This window comes from Trachemys scripta, chromosome 1 (assembly GCF_013100865.1).
Source record: "Trachemys scripta elegans isolate TJP31775 chromosome 1, CAS_Tse_1.0, whole genome shotgun sequence".
In the NCBI taxonomy this organism is placed as follows: Eukaryota; Metazoa; Chordata; order Testudines; family Emydidae; genus Trachemys; species Trachemys scripta.
The window spans coordinates 93,164,343-93,183,519 of record NC_048298.1 but is presented as its reverse complement, the minus strand read 5'-3'; the positions used below and the strand labels follow the sequence as shown (position 1 = coordinate 93,183,519).

At 44.2% G+C, this 19,177-nt stretch overlaps 1 protein-coding gene across 17 annotated transcripts in view; it reads right to left on the bottom strand.

Annotated features, from left to right (window-relative positions):
• The window catches only part of RBFOX2 (RNA binding fox-1 homolog 2), a 250,700-nt gene that overhangs the window by 70,101 nt on the left and 161,422 nt on the right, over positions 1 to 19,177 (bottom strand). The window lies entirely within an intron of this gene.

Genomic DNA, 19,177 nt, shown 5'->3' with positions numbered 1-19,177 from the left:
TACAAATGATGGAACAGGAATCCAATCTAAGAAGAGCAAACAGGTGTCCAATCCAGTCCAGCTCAGTATCCCATTTACTGTCACTACACTACCACACAAACAAGTCCTCTATTGTATTTTATTATATATCTCCTCCCCTGAGAGCACAGATTTTCATTTTTTAAGTTTGCTTTGGCAGCATTGTGGATACTGGGTAGAATGAAGGGGCCATATTTGGGGCTCAGGACCTACACACCCTTGAAATATCACAGGATGCCTTAACTAAGTCATGTAAGGTGACTGGTCTGCATCTCCTCCTCAGGCCCAAATTATAGACTAGAATTCTCTTTCTGACTTTTCCTGAGTGCTCCCAGCATTCCAGTGCGGGTGGCATTGGTCCTAACACCCCTATAAAATGCCAGTGTGCTTGGCTGGCACACCCCACTTCTCCCAGTCCCCTAACTGTTAAAATATTTCTCGTGATAAACTGCATCCTCATGGCACTGCCCCCAAGTACCTCTGCTTAGGGCAGTATTCCTTGCTACTATACTCTAGTAAAAGAGAGAGCAGAGATCTATATTCCAGGACAGATCTGTGCAAAACAGATTACCCAGATACCCAATTACTGGAATTCATGTTTCTTACCTACTCCTCAGAAGACAGACAGGAGCCATGGGGAACTGAGAATTGAGAATACAGGCTTGCAGCACTTGCTCTCTCCCAATCATTAGCATCGCTACCTTCAAACAAGGCGTTAATTATACTCCTCCCTCAGCTCAGGGCATCCCACAGAGATTTCTGTGCTAGGACAATGGGCTTTTTAGCAGCTTTTGGCGCCATTTGATGCCAACTGGTTGTCTATTAAACAGATACTCCACCAGACAAAAGGTATGCCGAAGAGGGTAAAAATCCCACACTGCCATGCCTCCAGAGCCCTAGCACTTCAAAAATCATCATTGTAGCCACTCTGCCCAACTGTCAGGCCTCATCTACATGCTCTCAGGGAAGGGAGAGAGGCATGGCTGGAAGAATTCAGTCACCTGGTGTAAAGGAAGAACGGCCCATGACATGCCAGTCTCTCTGACCTTAGAAGACTGGACTGTTGCTCTGTTTCTATTGCACCCATCACCCCACCAGAGAAATCCAAGGAATAATCTCAGGCTAGGAGGTTGCTCACCACTGTCAATGTACTATAATCCCGATTTTAAGTTTCACCTGCTATTCCAGACATGGGTCCTCCTCCCATAACATCCTGAGGTAGTAGAGCCTGTTGTAATATTGGTGTACTTAAATCAATAGACAAAAGGGAAAACAGTCTGGTCACTAGATGAGGAAAAGGGATCTCTGTTGGGAAGGGATTCACCAAGGGTAATTGCTGCAGGAAATTACATAGTAGTCTTTTAGCAGAGAATACAGAGACACTGAAGGGCGCTCTGCTGAAACTAGACAAATCTTTCAATCCATTTATCCAAGTGCCTGCAGCTCCCATTTCAGGGCGAATGAAACAATGATAAATTCAATGCACCTCCAGCCAACACAGGTCATTCAGACATTGGCTGAATCCCAAATTTGTTCTGACACTAGTATATCTGGCCTGTGTCCCCTGCGGGCCACATGATCATGCATGCCTGTAGCTGGGAAGAAGGTGAGGGAAGGGCATTCAACACCATTTAGCGGTGCAGAACTGCAGCCATGGACCCTAACCACACAGCCAGTTTCACAAGTCCAGTCCCTACACAAAGCTGCATATAAATACTGCAGCTGTCAGCAGCAGTGCAGCCGTACCACACCACTGTTAAATTCATGGACACAGCTCAGATGTTTTCACCACCATGTCATGAAAATGGCTGCACCACTGCTGGCAGCTACGGGAATATAGCTACAATTTTTTCCAGCGTAGACTCACTCAGTGCATCATCTGTGCAATGCAAGGTTTCCCCCAAAAGCCGAGAAAAGTGGTAGCCCTACCATGCTTTAATTTCTACCCAATTGCTTCTCTTATCCTGACACGTTCCCTGTCTTTGAACCTTTAAGTGAATCTAAACTAATACGATAAACAAGTTTATCTTTTTAAATGAAGACAGGCCTGAAGACTTTATTTTTAAATGAAGATTTTAAAGAGCCACCATCAACTTAACTATGCTTCTGTCTAGAACTTTTTAAACCTATCATTGTGAGGGATAACATCTCTGATCATTATAACTGAAAGTTTAGAGAAAAATAATTTTAATATTTTTTCAGTTTATTTTCCTTGTCCGTTTGACAGCTCTTTGTCTATAGTTAGTTTCAATATAAGTCAGTTCCCCATGACTGTGTAGGGTTTTCCATTTTAAAAATAGGAACAAAATAGGAAACTGTGATTGTAAAACTACAAAAATTGGCAGTAGGACTCTGGGGAAGGTGCAGTATCTAAAACTACTAACTTATTTATTTTTAACTTGGACTAGCTTTCAAGTTGACAGTACCTCTAACCCTGAGAACAGAATACTAATTAGAAAGCTTTTAAAAACAAGTTGGACAAACATCCGCTAGGGATGGTCTAGGTTAACTTGGTCCTGCCACTGCGCAGGGGGCCAGACTTGATGACTTCTCAAGGTCCCTTCCAGCCCTACATTTCTAGGATTCTATGAACAAGACCTATTAGGTCACAGAGTCTATTCTCTTGATAATGCAGGATTGTTCCCTGCAGGACATATTCTATTGTTTTATTTAATCTTGTTTTAAAATGACCCCAAAAGACTATCCTGCAACCCTAACAATCTCATTTTCAGAAGTTTCCCTCTTAATTTAATTTTATTCCTTTCCTCCTATCTTACATCCACTTGTACCATCCTAAATAACTACGCTCCCACATTTAGTCACTTAAAAACATTTTAAGGGTGAAAAGACTGTCTCTTACTGGATGCTTAGACAACACATATATATTTAGCTCTTAATCTTGACTCATAAATCCAACTATAATCATTTTTACTGCTCCTCTCTGAACTTCCCAAATTTTTCAATCAATTTCTGGTGCTGAATACAGTACACCAGATGAAGTTGTCCCAGAGCCATTTAGAGGGGACTATCACCACCCTGCTTTGTGACTTTATGTCTAAGTAATGCAGTTCAAAACCACATAGGCTTGTTTTGCTGCCATGCTGTTGTCAATTTATTTTTAATTTGAGGTTTTCTACTATCTTTCACCAGTATTCTTATCCAGGTTTCTCCCTCCTGCTGAATATTTGTATTTCAGAATATTTTTCTCCAGATGTATTCACTTCCACATTTCCGGCCTAATCTCATTATTCTCATATTTCTAATCTTCTTGGATCCCTTTGTATTATTTCTCTGTCCTCACTAGTGCTCGTAATACCTCCTATTACACCATCTGTAAGTGTCATTATTGTCCTGTTATCATCTAGATGTTCAGTGAGTTTCACCTCTTAATACTTGTTCCATTATTTTACTACTACTAATTCTTAGCATGTACAGAACACTTTACATCTGTTAAGTACTGCACATAGTACATGAAACACCACCAAGACCTGATATTATAATTCAAATATAGAAATTGCCAGGATTGGGCTCCTTGCCCTCCCTCCTAAAATGTAAAAACAATTCTAACAGCAGCATTTAAGCAAACTGATTCTCCCTCTTCCCAGGTATGAACGACATGAAGAAATGCAAGAGTCCTGACAATCACAAGCAGGAGGAGAGGTGTGGATGGATGGACTGAAACCCATCCTCTCTACAAACTGTCTTGAGAGTCTTGTCGGCAATAGCGTCTTTCAAACTCGCTTCTGCAGACAACAGCAGCAGCCATCCCAGACTAGCCGAACAGGGAAGGGTTGCTCACGAATAGCAACAAGCCCTCCAAGTGCAGAGGTAACTTGGCAAACCGTAACTAAATGTAGACACACCGTTTTCTTTAAACACAGTGTAAGGTACTTTTAAACCTGCAGTTCAGAACAAGAAAAAATTCTGCTCTCCCCTACTAATTCATCCACAACCAGGTAAGGAGGACTCAACCCAACTCCCCTATCAAAGGAGATGAATAGATTCCTGCATCGGATTCATTGGCACACGTCCACTTGTCAGACCCCACTCCCATAAAGATACAGGGAACACCTCCCATTACTCATAAGAAAGCTAAGGCTCTGTTCAGAAACGTAATTGAAACAGTGGTCCGAGCACAAAAGGGATATGGGATTAGTGTAACTAGACGGAGGGGCTCCATTTGCAGCTTTCACCCAGTCCCCTTGGCTTGTAAAGTGTGATCCAGAGTCGTGCCTGGCTCTGCTGAGGCCAAGTAGAACACTAAAGACAGAGACCTTCTCCCAACTTAGATCTTGTATACGCACTTAACCAATTTATCTAAAATTGTTTAAAAATTTGATTTAGTTTAATTGATCAAACCCCTTGTGTGGACACTTATCCCAGCTCACACTGGTACAGCTTACATCAGGAAATTTAGTTAAAACAGTGCAAAAACTGCATATAGATCAGCCTTTATAGAAATGTAATAGCTTATAAAGATGTGGAGCTGGGAACATTCCTTTGAATATTTACTAAACTACTTTATTCTTCATTGCAATGTTAATTAGGTAAATTCCTTTGGCAGTCAGTAGGTGGTGATCCAAGATCATGACATTGAAATGGAGCACGGCTACTGCAAAAACATGGGCCTGGTCTACACACTTTTTAAACCGGTACAACAATTTTGGTCAGTTGTGTGAATTTTTTTTTTTTTAAATAGTTATACCAGTAAAACCCGTAGGGTGAATACAATTATACTGGTATAACAATGCCATACACCAGTACAGTTCATTCCCCTTCCTGTATGGGAATAAGCTATTCTGATCTAAGCACATTTATACCTACTGAACTGCGACTACCCTAGGGAGGTTGTACCACTTTAACTATATCAGTATAATTAAAGCAGTACAACTCGTGTGTTTAGAGAAGCCCATAAAAATTGTCATACTGGATCAGATCAGTTGGCTATCTAAGCCAGTACCTTGTATGAAAGTAGCGGGCATCATATGCTTTAGGAAGGTGCAAGACATTCGGTGAATAACTTGCCCTTGGAGGAAGTTTCCTTCTCCTGTCAGGTAGTGGTTGGTTGACTTATGTCCTGAAGTACTAGGGTTTATATCCCTAATTTAAAAATAACCAACCAACCAAGCAAAACAAAACAAAACAAAAACGATCCACCAAGCAAAAGACAAGGCACTGTTCTCAATTGTAATGTCTATACTAAACCTTGTGGTAACTGATTGCCTGTTAACTTGAGGTAATTAACATGTTTGTAAAGGCTATTGTGATCCAGGCTATAATCGTTTGTTCTTTACTTCTTTCACCTGGACAATAGACTAGAAGTAAAGAACAAACATTTATAGCCTGGATAGAGACAGAGAGGGCTGGTCTACACTAGGGGGGGAGGGATCGATCCAAGATACGCAACTTCAGCTATGCCAGTTCCTTGGTGAAATAAGCCATTAAGTGTTGACCAGAAGGTCTCCAAGCAGTTTCTTCTTGAAAAGAGACAGGAGCAGAGAGCCTTTTTCCTTTTAGTACGAGGTCAGAAGTAAAATATCATAGCAGAGGAGTCCAATAATAAAATCAAGGCTTTTGAATTTCCCCTCTTGTCAAAGAAAAGAAGCCAAAGAAAGCACATCTAGTACTTGTGGCATGAGCCAGCTGAAGAACAGCTACATGACAGCAAGGGAGGCCATAAATTCTGATATCTGCCACTATAGGGGTGGCAGCAACTCTCCCAGTCTCTTCCTGAAATTAGGGCCTTGTCCGGGGGTAGTCAAAAGGCAGCCCACGGTCCACATCCGGACCGCGAGAGCCTTTTCAGCAGACCGAAGGGCTCATGGGGGCTCAGGCTTCAGCCCTGCAGGAGGGTGTTTCAGTCCTGAGGTGCTTCCTGCAGGGCTGACCCTTGGATTCCTGGTGGAGCTGAAGACCCACGTCCAGGCACGCGAGGACATGGAGCTTCAGCCCCACCTGAGGCACATGGGGAATTGGGGCTTCAGCAGGAAACACAGGGGGCGTTCTCAAACATTTATCCGGCTCTAATCTGCTGCACCTGAATTTAAGCCATGACAGTGGGAGCCTGCCCGGGGCTGACAGCTAAGTAGCCCCTGGAATGCTACCCACCACCCCAATCAAAATCTAAAATGGTACACCTGGGGCACAGACCCTGCAATTAAAATGTCCACAATTCCACCCAAGCTGCTGAAGCTGCATATTTCCGGTCTTGGAAAAACCTCTTCTGATGGATTGTTTTTTCCCTTGCTGCCAATCAGGGCTGATGGAGAAAGAAGGCGGTGCTCTTTGCCTTTGCCCCTGCCCCTCAGCAGGCGCCATTTTTACAGGAAAGAGGGAAGAGTTCAGTGGCTTGTGGCAGCTCTGCTCTTCCCTTCCCTCTACTCTTGGGACAAGGAGAGGGGCTCTTGTGCCTCTCCCTCTTCTTCTCTTCCTCCCTGCACCCCTTCAGTCCCACCGGGAATCACGGCTTCAGCCCTGCCTGGAATCATGCTAGGACTTCGAGCTTCAGGGCAGTGAAGAGCCCCAAGAACTGCAGGAGGAGCAAAGGTGAGCCAAGGTAGTCCCACCTTTGGTGTTTTCAACGTTTAACAGCACTGTGTTTAAAAATGTCAGCAAAAAAAAAAAAAGGAAAATTGACACTGAAAACCGTTCATTTAAAGAAGAGTGGACCGATGCTTATTGTTTTATTTTGCCACAACACACAAAGGGTCAACCAGTATGTTTAATTTGTACAGAGACAGGGTCTGTTGTTAAAAATGGGAACATCAAACGGCACTACGAAATGAAGCACATGGATTTTGACCACAAATATTTGCATCTGTTTGACATTTTAGCTAAATACTTCTCAAAGTCTCTGATAAATTACATCTTTCTTGGGGGTTATTTTTAGGTTATACAGTGGTTTGATTTTCTTTTTCATTTAATGCAGTAAAAATATAAGCAATATAGGCCCTGGGTATATTGCACAGTATTGTATGTGTTCGCTGAACAGGGGCACTTGTGGTGTGAAAAATGTTGCTCTGGAGTCCAGACCTTGACTATATCTTGACCAAGAAATTTGGACCTTGACAAAAAATAATTGACGACCCCTGGCCTTGTCTATACACAGTCTTGCACAAGTTTAACTAAAGGTGTGGTTTTGAACCAATTTAGTTAAATGGGTACAATTTGTGTGTAGACATTCTTGTTTCAGCTTGAGGCTAGTTTATCCAGCTCATTTTTAAAATTGGATTAAGCTAAACCAAAATAAGACACTCTTAAAATGAAAAAAAGAAAGCATCTATGCACAAACTTGCACTCGTTTAACTAAATTTGTTTACAAACACACCTTTAGTTAATCGAATGCAAATCTGTATATAAAGAAGACTTATCACTGCCTCCTACTCCCAGATATGTAAAACAGGGATTCACATTCAAAGTGCAATGTATCATCTTATAAATACTGTACTATTCAAACCCAATCATAATACAAGCACGAGTCTTAGAATTTTTGCATGGACTTCAAGTTTCAGGGAAGCTCACAAGAACAGAGAAGTCAAGGTAAAGGAGCAGAAAGAATCACGTGCATGTTCTTACATATTATTTCAAGTCTTGCAATATTCTACTCTCCCATTTGCCTCGAATGAGTAATTTTTTTGGATGGGTAGAGAAAATAAAAATTCACTTTTCCATCATCCTCATTGACAGAAGTATTTTATACCTGAACAAGAACACTGTCGTGATAATTGTGAAAGAATGCCTTATTTAGCAGTGCTTTTATATTTAGGTCTCTGATAAAACAACAGGGCAGGAGATCTAGCCTGAATTATATATCTCCCTTCTCCCCAGGATAAGTCCTCAAATATCCATCATATCAGCTCAGGATCAGACGCTTTTCCTTTCTGGGAATTGTGTCCTGTTTCCTTCTCCTCTTCTCTGGGGAAATGATAGGAACTAACAAACAAAAAAATCCCATGGCTGCCTGCAGCCCTACCACTCAAAATCCAAGGTGTCACAGTATTGCTCAAACACTGTTGATCTCCCAGATCCAGAAAGCAGCTTGGTGGCCAACTGGGAAATGAGACAGTGAGCAGAAATGGGAACTTGTCTCTGTATATACAGGCAAGAAGGAAGTTCTTATGTAGCTCTACCACTGTTCTCAAGAAACCCTTAAGACAAACTGATGAAATTGCTTTGGACAGGAGACTCCAGCCTTCAGTACTTCTCAGAGAAATGAAGTCTCTTCTGAGTAGGTTTCAGATGTCATGATGGAAAAAGGTAATTCAAGCGCCATCACCTACCAACATTTGAAATGCCAAAGAGAGGCCTTTCAAATATCTCACTAATATAGGATTCAAAGTCAAGAATTGTATTGACCGTTTAACATGTACATACTGAGAGCACAATTCCAGCCCCATCTGGAGCCAGCCTCGTATCCCAGTTGCCCTGAAGAGTGGAACTCAGCATACATACCATTGCCCCATACTGGGGAACCTGGATGGGTTAAGGGGACTGGAAATGACATACAAAGCCTTTTGTCTCTATATCACTATTTCCAAATGGTTCTTGTTGGAAGTGATCAAAATCTATCACCATCCAATAGCTGTGTTCAGTGGGGTAGGTGCAAAGGGACAGGGTCACGCAACAGGCCTGAAATCAGCTTTTAACAACTTTGTTGGAATGACAATGCATACAAGTGTTGCCAAAATTAACTTTCAATTCTGTTTTTAGTTGGCTGGTATTCGCAACACAAAAATGCAACCACAACTGCTTCCTTGCTAACACTGCCAGCACAGGGTAAGGACTGAATAAAACCTGGAGACCGAACACCACTGAGAGTTAGATGGAGGGTATGGAAAGCTTGCACCGCTACCATATCTGTTCCATAAACAGAGGTCTTCAGCACCAAGGCGGTCCCACTAGCACCTTTCACCAGCACTAAACTGCATTGGATAAAAGGAGACAGGACAGAGCACTGAACTAGTACAGGAGATGTGCGGTCTATTCTTGGCTCTGCCACTGGCCTGCTGGGTAATCTTGGGCAAGTCACTTCTCCTCAGTTTCCCAATATGTAAAATGGGGATATACTGACCTCCTTTGTAAAGCAGTGTGCAACAGGTAGGTATTGCTACCACTATAGTATTACGGATTCTTTTGTCTGAAAGCTTGGACACTTATTCTCCCCATCACAGCAGTTTTGTTTAAACTGGAATTTTTCAGGCCTGTAATTCACAGTAGGTGCAGTTCCATTCATGACAGCACTCATGGAAGCTGTAGTTCATAGAAGCCTCCTATGTATTCAAGCGTTTTTATCACTATCATCTAATGGTGAATTGAGCTCATCTGAAAAATTCTAATGGAGACAGGCAAAAGAAATTTGAGATATGAAATTTACCCCCTGGAATTCTTTTTAAACACACCATATAGAAGGAAGCCAAACCCTTCTGCTGTGGGAAAAGAAGAAAAAGAGAGATCTTTACTTTCAAGCACCTGAAATACAGCAAACACCCTGACAGTCATTGTTCCCAACACTAGTCAAACTTCACTCTATTCCTATGCACAAATTCAAGCTCTCTGTGCTGAAACGGACAACAACTTAATCAAGAGGATCTCAGACTTCCTGGTGGATATAGCTAAGATTTAAAAAATAGAGATGTATATTTAATACTTACTAGCCAAGAACTAAGCCCAATCACCAGGCTGAAAATACACCTGTGCTCTGAGCCATACCACCTTTTGCCCAGTCTCCCAGTGGATTGGTACCCTCCACTGCTGGACTCCAAAACTCTGCGTCTACTGCTGCTGAACTCTGCATCAACTGCCTCACCTACAAAATCTATCATCATTGGGACACCCCAGAAATAAATTAATGCTGGTTAGTGGTCTCCAAACATTTTATGTTGACTCACAGAGACCGCTGCTGAAGTGGTAGGAGGGTCCCCATACAGCAGCAGAGTCCTCTGCTGGGATGGTTGGAAACGGAGGCTTCCCTTCCGGATCAGAACCTACATCACCCAACATAAGGGAGCAGTAGACTCAGGATAAGGGGTCCCCATACATGAGCCCACTACTAGAGAGCCAGATACAGGGCATGCCACCAGTGGCTTTCCGACTGACTTCCTGACCCTCAGTCCACTGTTTCCCTAATATCACACCAGAAAACAAAGTTTTCTGAGTGTGGGAATGGAGTGGGGAAAGCAAAACTCTTAGGAGGAATGACAGGATAGTGCTGGCAGGGGCCACCGCCCACACAAGCTGGGTCTCCTGCTCGAAGCAGTGCCATCCATTCCAGATGCCTCTGCTCCAAGGGGTAGGGAGGATGACAGCCCTCCACAGGGCATCATACTCCTACAAGCAGTGACAGGAGCACTCTGTCCCAGCTACTTCACAGCGGTAGTAACCAGATTCCCCAAAAGTGGCACTGGAGCTAGCTCTGCAGATTTAGGAAGACATCACAGTAAAAACTAAAGGTTGGTTTTTTTTACAGTTCAAATCCTAGAGAAGCTGATGCCCCTCACCCAGAAAAATTCCTACTCATTGTAAGCAAGTGGATTTTTCAAAGCCTTGCCTATTGCATGTGTCTGCCTCCATGGGAGTCTCATGCAGCTCTCTCAAACTGGTGCTTCTCTGGAGAAAGAATTGTGGCGATCCCTTTGCAACCAGAAGCCAGGCTTCCTTGTCTCTTTCTCCACAGCTGAAAGAGGAAAGTAGGCTGGTACTGAACTGTGCAAAGTCACTGCCTACATTGTGATTTTGATGGTAGAAGGATGGACATAAACATTAAGGACTACGTCAGAGCCCCGTCAAATGTCTAATTTCACTTGCGTTACAAAATCCACTCTTTGATTCCCCTGTCCCGGTGGCTAGCAAAATCTGCCCCCTTGCCTGCACCTCCTTTCCCCAAATCCAGCACCTCAGGATGAAAACCAAGGACAGAGCAGCAGTGCTGGCTCAGCTGCCAGCTGGATGGGGAGGGGGAGGGGAAAGGGGGGAATGCTGGGAAAGGGAAAAACATCTGGAATCAATTGGTAGGGTTTTGAATGCCTTGGAAGGAACTGCAGAGCTGGCAGAAAACACAGTGAGGAGCTGTATGTACAGACACGACTATGGAGATGAGATATGGGGGAAAAGCATAGAGCGTATTTATATATAAAGCACAACTCCTCTTGAGATTCTTCATTATATGAGCAGCTAAAGTTGTCAGCCTCATACCACTTTCACTGCAGACTACACATACCACGGGTCCATATGAATTCGTCCTGCACATGGAGAGAATTCAACAGCAACCAGACTGGATCAGATGCACACAATCCTAGCCAAAGCAAACCAGACTCTCCTCTGTGTCTTAAATGCCAGGACTCAATAGCAAAACAACAATACTGTAACAATCTGCCATGGGGGTGTGGATGGAGAAGAGAAGCAGCAATGGAGATCTGTGATTGACTTGGCATGTTATTTTTAAGGAGTTTGGTGGCTCAGGAATCCAGATTGGCTCCCACATTGGCTCCTCTAGCTAATCTAGCTTCCTCTTGCCTTCTGTTATTCATTTGTTCCAAGACCAGATTTCCATCCTAAAGGAAGGTTTCATTCTGTATTCTGGAAAGCACTGACTGCAAAGGATTTAGGGCTCATAGTCAGGGCCAGCTCTAGGTTTTTTACTGCCCCAAGCAAAAAAAAATTTTGGCTGCCCCCCTCCCCCCACTGCACCCTCCTTCCGCCGCAGCCTTGGGTCTCTGGTAACTCGCTCCCAGGGCGGGTCATTCAGCAGGAATTTTGGATGTGCACAGAACACAGACAGGATTGGTTCCCATATGGTTACAGAACTGCAATGAAGTGGAACAATTTTCAGCTTGTGTGATTGGAGGATATCTGGATGCATATTATAAGACTGTCCTTCATAAATGAGGAAAAAGTTGAGGTGCCTTTATTATTCTTTTGTTCCATTCTTTGTTTCTATGGGGAATTTGCCAATGCAATATCACGGTCTTCCTTTTAAAGGAATAAAACTAAAACTTAAAAAAAAAAAAAGCAATGGCTGTTGAAAATAGCAATTCCAGTCCTAATAACCACTGGGAAGCATTTCTTGCTCAATTTATTCTACTTTTTCTACAGCAAGTTACAGTGGATCAGTATATTTGATTTGGGAGAAATGAAGTAACAGCTGCCCAAATTGAGCCTGAGCACTCCTGAATTTTGAGGTGTTCAAATCCGGAAAAGAAAAGTAAATTTCTGCTTCCATGGCTCAGAAGTGGAAATCCTCCTACGTGCCTGGTACTGTATCTAAAGTTGCCCAGTCTAGTAGAGCCTCCCCTCCCTTACTTTTCATTTTAAATTATAGTGGGATCCACGTACCTCCCTTGCTAGGCTTCAGAGAGAGAGGGGCACTGTCCATTTAGTCCACCCAATTCTTTCTTTGGGGGAGAGCCCAGGGCTGGGGTGGCAGGAGGTGCAGGTGGAGGCCAGAGCTGGGGCGGCAGAGGGTGCGGAGGGGGGGGAGGGGGAATGAGTGTGGAACTGAAACCTCATGCTGCAGCTTGCTGTGAATGGTAGGAACAGAGCCAGCTCTAGGTTTTTTGCCACCCCCCACCCCNTCTTGCGGGGGAGCCCAGGGCTGGGGCAGCAGGGGGGTGCAGGTGGGGGCCAGAGCTGGGGCAGCAGGGGGTGTGAGTTGGGGAGAGCCCAGGGCTGGGGCAACACAGGGGTGAGGGGGGAGCCCAGGGCTGGGGTGGGGGGTGGCAAAAAACCTAGAGCTGGCTCTGTTCCTACCATTCACAGCAAGCTGCAGCATGAGGTTTCAGTTCCACACTCATTCCCCCTCCCTTTCCTGTTACTAACGGCCAAGGGAATGCTGGGAAATGTAGTTCTTTCCCTGCTCCAGGGCTGGCTCTATAGGCAAGGAGCTAACCAAGGAACTACAGCTTCCAGGACTCCCTGTTAGTTCTCAGCTCCCATGCTGGATTCTTGTGCCCCTGCAAATATGCCGCCCCAAGCAACTGCTTGCTTTGCTGGTGCCTAGAGCCGGCCCTGCTCATAGTGAAAAAGCAACTCAACATAAGCTCTCAATTAGGGTTACCATATTTTGTGCCTCCCAAAGGAGGAGGACACTCCACGGGGCCCCGGCCCCGCCCTCCGCCCCTTCCCCCAAAGTCTCCGCCCCCTCCCCTGCTTCCTGCGAACATTTGATTCGCGGGAAGCCTGAAGCAGGTAAGGGGGAGTGTGGGGGGAGGAGGCGCGGCCCAGGCTGGCCCCGGCCCTGGGGTGCCAGCCCCGGGCCCGGCCCCCGGCCGACCACCCCCAGCCCGCCCAGCACTGCGGTCCCCGGCCTGGCCCCCGGCCGAGCACCCCCAGCACCGCCCCGCCGGTCCCCCGGCCTGGCCCCCGGCCCCGCCGACCCGGCCCCCGTCGGAGCCCCCCGGCCCCCGTCGGAGCCCCCGGCCCGGCCCCGCTCCGCCGGCCCGGCCCCCGAGCACCCGCACGGCCGGCCCGGCATGTCCCGATTTTCCCGGACATGTCCAGCTTTTTGGGCTTTCCCCCCGGACGGGGATTTGGAGCCCAAAAAGCCGGACATGTCCGGGAAAATCCAGACGTATGGTAACCCTACTCTCAGTGCAATACTGTGGCAAAAAGGGCTAATGTGATCCTTGGATGTGCAATCAGGGGAGTAGTGAGATGATTTTACCTCTTTCTACAGCATTGGTGAGACATACTGGAATACCAAGCATAGTTTTTAAAAGGATGCTGAAAAACTGGAGGGGTTACAAAAAAGAGCCACACAAATGATTTGGGAGCTGGAGAAAGTGCTATACAGTGAGAAACCTCAAGAGGTCAATCTATTTAATTTATTAAAAAGATTGAGAGGTGATTTGATTACAGTGTATAAGTTCCTTCATGGGGAGACAATACCAGGTATTAAAGGCTCTTTAATCTAGCAAAGAAAGGCATAAAAAGAACCAATGGCTGAAAGCTAAGCCAGACAAATTCAAATTAGAAATTAAGCACAAATTTTTAACAATGCGGGGGATTAATCACTGCCACAAGCTACTAAGGGAAATGGTGGATTCTTCACTTCTTGAGGTCTTCAGCTCAAGAGTGGATGCCTTTCTAGAATACATGCTTTAGTTAAACATAAATTATGCTTTAGACAGATACAAGTTACTAGGCTCAATACAGGGGTAACTAGGTGAAATTTAATGGCCTGTAATATACAGGTGATCAGACTAGATAATCTAACGGTCCCTTCTGGCCTTAAACCTCTATGAAGGTCAGACGTACCTGTAAAAAATTTCTACCTTATTGCTGAATCTCTTTGTGGACCTGGGGGAGGAGAAACCTCAATTTATCATATACCAGTTTGTAACCCACAAGCCTGCACCGAATTCTGCCCTATATCACCCACAGACATTGGTGCAGCCCACCTAGTGACATCTTCTCTATACTTCTATTCTCTCAGCGAGGTCTCAGTAAACATAGGCCTTGATGCCTTCAGATGGAACAGCCCCCCAAGCTTTCCAAAGGCAAGATGCTCATCCCTATCCCCACCCCACTAAAGTCTTGTCTATAATAGAAAAGTGCACCAGTTTAACGAGACCAATTTAAAAACCGATCTTCTTAAACTGGTGCAGACAAACTTGTAACTGGTTTAAATCCTTGTGTAAGCTAAATTGATGTAAGGGCTTCTGTGAGTATCTACAGACTCCTCTAAAAGGTTGTGCAACTCCCAAAGATTGCACCTCAGTGAATCCCAACAGATCTCTGCCACCCACAGCAGTGTACTAAAGGGTGAGTAGATACAATTTTTCCTCTTTCCATTAGTCTGCCACCATACCAGAAATATAAGAGGCTGCACCACATCAAACTCAAACTCTTTCTGCCAACGGGTCCTACACATAAATGCCAGGCTAAACAAGGCAACACACCCTAGGATATAGGCCTGGGAGTAAGAATGAGCATCTGGCAGCCAAGAGAGAGACACTCTAGGATATGTGCCTAAGAACACATATCTCTGGCAAGACTCTGGTACTCAGAAGAAACACCAAGATGTAAGCCCGAATGCTAGTATGAATCTTGCAGTGGGGGAATGCCTTATATTTATTCCATTTTTATCATATTACTGAAAAGAATTGCCAAGGAGCACAGTAGCCTACCCGTCTCCTAAGGCACCGGTGCTGCCATGATGCTGCACTGCCTTTGCATCAATGAATATTTAAACAGGGCAATAAATATTTCAGAACACATTCATCCTGACGAGAAGTCTATTAGGATAAAAGAGAAGACATAAATACTGCAGGGCCATGGCCCCTTCTTGTCCTGTTCCCCCCTCCTTCCTGAAGCCTCCACTAGGCACCTGAGAACTTCAAAGATTAATGAGCACAGCTTCAGTTACTTTCCAAACAGCAAAAAACACCACAAAGGAGGAAAGAGATGTGTGTCCCACATCCCAGCAGGATGGGACCACGAAACGATCACCAGCTTCTGGGGAGATGCAAACTTTTAGGTGATATTATCTTGTTCTGGGGGAGAATAAATTGTGTTAAGTCCCCTCAAAGCTTTCTTAGACTTTACTCTGCCACAGTACATCCTGAAACAGTAAGACATGTTGAGGGCCAAGCTCAGTGCCAGGTCAGTCAGGTTCAGCTACAACCCCTCTCCTTAGTTGTTGAATTTACTCTGGTGCTTTTTCTATTGCTAGCAACTCCTCTCCCTGCTCTTAGCTCTCTGTGTGATGTAACAGTTGCACAGAATTTTGCAATTGCTGATAAAATATGAAACATGAATGAGAATGGATAGAAAACAAATTTTAGAACACTACTGAAAATACATTTGTTTAATCAGTTCATCTTCTGCATACCTTCTTCATGTACTGGGTTTTAATTTTCAGAACTAGAAGTCTACTCCTGTCTAAGGCCTTGATTATACTTCCAGGGTTTGGTTCCTTGGAGACCAAGTTCCTCCTGCACTGGAGGCTACAGTCCTCTGTAAATTCTGAAGCAAACATGTATGGAACTCCAGTTGAGGGCCATATTCACAGAGTCAGATATCAGCCTTGGTTTCCCAGAAAACATTGGCTGCTTCTAAAATTCAAGATGGATAACCCAAAGCTCCTCTGAGAATGCTAAGAGAGCAGAAGGTATTTTTTGGGGATGGGGCATACCTGCATTTACATCATCATTGACTTTGATATGCTTAAATTACAGGAAGAGGATGTGGAATTCATAGTCTGCTTACAAAGAGGGTCATACCAGCCACCACCACTTCTTCACCAGGTCAGGAAAGATCCCATTTAAAATTCTAAACAGATGTACAATTTTAGGAAAAGCCATTCAGGACGCCATTTAGCCTTACATTGAGTGAAAGGAAATCAGCGGAACACCAGTTAGATTAAAACAAACCCTCATTCCCGAGGCCTGCCTGAATGTTACCAATTTAATAAATAAAAAGTCCAAGAAAAGCAGTAGGATTCCCGTCTCCAAATGATCTAAAGTACAGGATGAGCCACCATGACTGCTGACTACAGCTAGAACAAAAGGGGTGGAGTGTAGGCCCCTGCCCTCTGTTAGAGGGCAAGGGGAGAAAAGAAACAATGCTTTCAGATGGGATTTTAGGAAGAGGGAATTTGAAGCCCACTGGAGTGAGTGGTTCTTTGCGTCACCTTGCGATAACACTAATGACAGAAATTTGCTCCACCGACTGCCTTGCAGCAGGATGGTCATATCCTTCCCCTATCTCATCCCCATACCCACTCTGCACAAGCACAGATTTGATTAGTCTCCTGCTGATTAAATCAAAGGGGATCCCCCAATCTTACTGCAGAAATGCATCTTTCTGCTCCTCAAAAGTATTTTCAGGTATACTGAAGAAGTCTATGTTACCAGTCACACTGACACAGGAACAGAGTTCCAGCTGGTACTACAGGGGAGTCGCATCTTACGCGGGGGTTAGGTTCTGAAGTCAGCACGTAAGGCGAAAATCACGTATAGTCAAACGCTCATTGAGTGGAATGGCGGGTGGAATTGCCCACACTACAGGTACAATATTTAAATTGCTATTTTTCTCTTTTTTGTTTTGTTTTGCCGAGCGCGTATAGTTAAAATTGCGTAAGTTAAATGTGCCTATGATGCGACTCCACTGTACTGGCCTGACAAGTTTCAGAAATCTAAAGGATAAATTCTGCTTCCTATTCCTTATTTTTGCCCCCTATTTAGTGTTTTTTCCTAAATGCCAGGATAATTGATCCTGGGGGAGAGAAGAACGAAGTGTGGGGTCTTGGTCTTTGCTTCCTGGAGGATAAGAACCAAAGAGAAGGTGCAACTTGAACCTATCCCTCTGGAAGTCTAAACTTATCAAACAAATCAGCAACAACAGAAAATGAAAGGTCTAAGTTTCCACTGGCAAGGGGACTTATATCTCAGAGGGACCCTTCTAATGCAAGTGGGGGTTTACAATATGCCATTAGTGCTCTTTTTTCTTGACCATCAAAGTGTCTGAATGCTACTCAGTCCGCTCTGGATGGCCAGTTCCATATTAATGAAACACCCTCTCCTTCCCTCCCATTCCATGGCATGAATTGGCTCCCACATGAAATATTGAGCCATCAAATGGCAAAACCTCGCTCCCCAGATAGAATTTCAGGGAAGTGAAGCTGTGTATTGAATTGTTAAATCGATCACTTTCTGCCTCCCTCCATCCTTGTAGAACAGAGGCTCCAGGAGGGTTAGCAGCAGCCACTACTCCAGATTATGGCCAGGGGACAAGGCAAGGGAAGAGATCCTGTTTACATCAACATTGTAAGGACCATAGCAAAGTGGTTCCAAGGGCAGCAGCAATTTATTTTACCCTTGTTGAGAGCTGGGATTTTATATTCCCACTCCCATCTCTCACTGCAGTCACCTTTAGTATTGACAGACCCCTCACTAAGGAAGGTGAAAAAGGATCTGGGGAACCCCATTAAAAGTCAAACACCTGATCTGACAGAAGAATGCCTTGCACCTTTCAGTCTCCTAACAGGCCTTGCGAACACTCAAATATATATAAAAGGAGGCTTATGGAGGTTCAGTGGGGATCATGAGTCCACTATTAAAAAAAAAAATCTGCCCCTCCATTGAGAAATTTAAAGTAGTTGCCACCATTTTGCAGGGCAAATCAAAGTGAGAGCTCCCTCTACTTGCTAGGTAGTAGTTTAATACTATTCCTGGAACTGTGCATATGTAAACTAGTGCACAAAAAAAGGCAGGGGTCGGGGGAGGGTTATATTAATCTGATCCAGGGTGACAGAAAGTTAAATGTTTACCAAATGGAAAAGGAGAAATATAATAAAGAAAGAAAACAAAATTTTATTGTGTATTTTCTAAAGATAGATTTATTTACAATTAATGGAGATAAGCGGATGACAAACTTTAATTTTGGATAACTGCAGCCCTAGTGGCAGGAAGGTCATGCTGCAGGCAATACTGGTGATAATTCCTCATGGAGTATACCGATTTCACTACCAATTCATCCCAAACGCCACATGATTGCAGCAGAACCTGTCACGAGCATCTTGAACAAGAAGATTTGACCTTCTGCTTGAAAGATGGGATATGAAAAAGCAAATTAAATACTAATGGAAGACAGGAAAGGCGAGCAGAGATGCTGTAGTGTGTGCACACAGGTGTTCAAGATAGTAATTCTACGTATTCTAGGAGGAACAGAATGTTAAAGGAGCCAGAAGCACAAAGGGAAGCAAAGGTGAGACTGTCTCAGTACTAGCACCAAAATTTTTCTGACATATAGTGGGGACGCTGGAAAATGCAATCTACTCTCCGCTCACTGAAAGTCCCATACAGAACACAGAGAAAGATAGTTTTCTCCATCCTACAGACATGTTCTTTTGAAGCAGATGTCACTTTGCAACTGAACACATTCATTGCTTTGGAAGCAGAAGCCCCAGATTGCTGGATGAGTTCCATACAAGCCTCCTCCAGATGGGCCAGCACAGCTCACAAGACACACTTTATCACTGTCAAACTCCAGAAACCTTCTACAGTACAGAGCCCTGGGCAGTTTGTTTTAACATATTTTTTCTAGAATAAAGGGATTTGGACTGGACTGCTTCTCTTTGCTGGAAGGGATTCTGGCCAGGTGTTAGAACAAGATTGCATTAGTCCTGCAAAATCCATTTTCTATTGTGTGTAGTTCCTTCCAA